This window comes from Pyxicephalus adspersus, chromosome 9 (genome assembly GCF_032062135.1).
Source record: "Pyxicephalus adspersus chromosome 9, UCB_Pads_2.0, whole genome shotgun sequence".
NCBI lineage: Eukaryota > Metazoa > Chordata > Amphibia > Anura > Pyxicephalidae > Pyxicephalus > Pyxicephalus adspersus.
In genome coordinates, this window is record NC_092866.1 from 52,341,384 (window position 1) to 52,345,465 (window position 4,082).

The window sequence follows — 4,082 nt, forward strand, 5'->3', positions numbered from 1 at the left end:
TCTAAGGTCAATTTTTTAGGGGGGGAGCCAATTAACCTAACTGCATGTACTTTGGAATGTGGGAGGAAACTGAAGTACCTGGAGGAAACCCATGCAAACACGGGTAGAACATGCAAACTTCATGCAGATAGTGACCTGTCCGAGATTTGAACCTGGGACCCAGCGCTGCAAAGGCCAGAGTGCTAACGTCTGAGCTTCTTAGCTGTACATTAAATGGGGGATGCAAATGACAGATACAGACAGTGACAAAGGTGAAGGAGAGAATCCCGCCCCAAACAGCTTACAATCTAACAGGTAAAAGGGATATAACCCCAGTTAGACCTGTTTTAATAAAATGTGCTTTTTATTTACCAAAATAATTTGATTTCTACTAAAATTCTTTCTTTGACTCTGCTGCTTAACTAAAGAACGTTAAATTAAAGGTTACCAATAAATGCCTATCTCCTCCTTTGCCATGGCACTCAACTCCAGAGGTGTTGATATACTGTGTCCCCCTGCTACAGTCAGTGGTTCCTCTCACTCCCCTAGGACACAGTATTGATTTGGAAGAACCACTGAACTCTTCAAGGGGGGAAATGGAGGATCATTACTGTCAGAAGTGTTGGTTTTTCAGCAGAATTTGAGCTATGTATTCTACTAAATAATTCGGAAGGACTGGGAGCTGGAGATATTTGTATAATAACGTCTCTGCAAGAACAGTTTTTACCCATTTTTCAGTTAACCAACACAGTTGCTTTAATCTATTAAATTATGACATTTTTTTTAATTTTCATATTCTAAGATAAAAGCAATGAAAAGCGATGTGGGAAAAAATAGGGGATTCATTTTTTTTTGTGTATTAACTCGTCATGGTGTGATTGGGTTTTGCAGGACTGATGCTGATTTGTATGCGAAGGGATCTCTCTTCCCGAACTTAGAATGTTAGGAAGAATGTAAGTAAACTGGAAAAAATGTGGAGTTATATAATACATATCACTGCTGGAAGAAGTCCTATACAGCAGATGTTAAAATGAACAATGTTGTACAGTCAATATGTAAGAAGTACCACGCCAGCTCAGTCCTGTGATTCCAGGAATAATTTTACTGCACTGTTCTGAATGCTGGCAGTGTCCCCATAAAGGAGGTTTCTTTCCTTTTCATGTTATGTCTGACATTCGTCTCCTGGATAGGAAGCGTGCAGAAGTCTTTTTTCCGGAGGCACAGCAATATACTTTAGACAGGGGTTTTAAAACCTTCTTCTTCCTATACAAAAATATTTTGTTATAGGGGTTCCACTATAGGGGGTTCTTCATACACAAAAAATTGGTAAAGTGCATTTTTCAGACTTATTAATATCATTACACAGTATTTATATAGCGCTGACATATTACATAGCGCTTTACAAAGTCCATTATCTTGTCACTAGTTGACAAATTACCTCAAATGAGCTGACAATCTAACTTCGCTACCTCAGTCTTATGTCTTTTTTAACAGGTTAATTTTTTGTTAACCTAATTTTTGGAATGTGGGAGGAAACTGGAGCACCTGGAGGAATGCAAATACGGGGAGAACCTGCAAACTCCATGTAAACTACAGTGTTGTACTGTAAGCTTACTACCGTACTACTTCACCTCCAATTGCTCCCATTCGACTGTATGGGAGCAGTTGGAAAATACATTTGCACACGCTTACACTTGTATTCAGGGTGCAGTGGGGTTGCAGCACAGTTCCTGGAAGCAAAATTTTTCCATTGGAGGAAAAACTGCACCAGCACTGCAAACACCAGGGCAACATGTTTAAACCGTGCAGTTTTACACTCTAAAAGGGGCATTTCCTCAAAAATTTTGTTTTGTCTGATTGGGCTGCTTGTTGTAAGATCCTCCTGTGCTATCTCCCAGGCAGCTCACTTCTCAAATAGGCACCAAACAGGAATTTCAGTTTCCTGAATGCCCCAGGTAAATATTATATTTCACTATTTTTACAGACTGGACACATATATGTACCAAATATTTTCCTTTGTTTATACCAGTTTCCATGCTACCTTAGCCAGCACACTCAGACCAGCCATGCTATGTTTAAATGTACCCATACTTATATAATTAAGGGGTCCTTTAAAAAGCAGAGGTGTGGCCGTAACCAAACCTCAGCTTCCAAACAGCACTTTTCAGGACTCTAAATTACAGTATTACAAAGTTCTCTCTGCTGTGTTAGTTCCGAGTCCCCAGCTGGGAGAATTTGCTCTACCATTTGTCCTGGTGACTACTGTCTTTGTCATAAGTTCAAGAAGTGCAGGAAAATCTACCAATGGAGACTAATTTAGTGATAACTGGCTAATTTGTGGAGTTTGGAGCAATATCCTTTTATTTTGTTGTATCTCCAGGATAGAAAGTTAAAGTTGAATTCTGCATCAGGACACAGACAACAAAAATTACCGTATTTTTCGCCGTATAAGACGCTCCGGAATATAAGACGCACCCAATTTTAAAGGAGGAAAATCTAGAAAAAAAAAGATTCTTAAAGATTATTCCCCTTCTGATCACTCATGTGCCATTCATACAGGTATTCCCCTTCTGATCACTCATGTGCCATTGATTGTCCCCTTCTGATCACTCTGTGCCATTCAAATTCCCCTTCGGATCACCCTGTGCCAATTTAAATTCCCCTTCTGATCACCCTGTGCCAATTTAAATTCCCCTTCTGATCACCCTGTGCCAATTTAAATTCCCCTTCTGATCACCCTGTGCCAATTTAAATTCCCCTTCTGGTACGGTACCTTTTTCTCCGCCGGGGAACTCCGGGATCAGCTTGCTTCCGGGATGCAGGGATCAGCTTGCTTCCGGGTTCCGTGCTTCGCGGGGGCGCGTGTGCCGGCTTTTTCTTGCTGTGCTCTGCAGGAAGGAGGAGACGCGCTGCAGCCAAAATCGAGGAGAGGAGAGAAGAGGAGACGTACGCAGGATCGGGGTATCGGGTGAGTATGTTGTTTTAATATTTTTTAAAACAGCGTTTGCCATATAAGACGCACCCACTTTTCCCCCCCAGTTTTGGGGGAGAAAAAGTGCGTCTTATACGGCGAAAAATACGGTACTTTACAGAGGTTTAATTCCTTCTCTACTCTATCCAAACTTAAAATTCCAACAGTTCCTCACAGTGTGGTCTGCAGTGACATGGATCGGCAGTGGCATGAAGTAATCTTGCAGTGTAAAGCAGAGATTGAACTCCTAAATTTTAAAGAAACAAGTCAACGATAATTTACAAGAGAGGAATAAATTTAGATATCAGGTTGTGTAGGAGAAAAAAAAGGAAGAGGGTAGTACAGGTAGTTCCTGAGTTAAGGACATGCAACATACGGACAACTCCTAGATACGAACATGGCTTCCCTGCTCGCTTGATGGGAGGAGAGAGGTGGTTGGCATAACTTGTAGAAGAAATCTTTTGCTAAACACAGCTGAGGTTGTGGGTGATCTTAGGGGGGTGAGCTCTTTCTGCAGCCTCTTGTAACTCTTTAATGACCAAGACAAACTCTGCAGGTTTTTCTTTTTGCATATCAAAGCACATCTTGCTACAGAAGTTAATAAATGTCTAGGCTCCATAAAGTTTTTGCTTTGTTTGTGATTAACTCAGTGAGGGTTTTTTACAGTAACTGACACCACGCTGCCTAATAATATGTTGAGATAACATCTGTCCTAATTGCATTTATTAAAATATTGTACTTGTTCTGACTTACATACAAATTAAACTTAAGAACAAACCTACAGTCCCTATCTCGTATGTAGCCCGGGGACTACCTGTAACCCGGGGACTACACTTACCTTCAATCCCGCAGGGCAGTCCGATCCATCTGGGGGTGTCTTGCATGGGGTCCCACGTCGTCCTTGCATTTGTCCTGGAGCCAGCACTCTGGGCGCTGTTATCTTCTCCTCTTCTTCCTGGTTCTTCATCCTACATCACCTGACCCAGGCACGAGATCGGGTGACCTAGGATGAAGAAAAATATTTGCTGATCTTACTGAGCATGCTTAAGATCGCCAAATTTTCTTCTTTGCACAAAAAGGCTCCTTCTGCGCATGATTGAGATGCTGGGGCATAGGCAGAAGGAGCACCTAA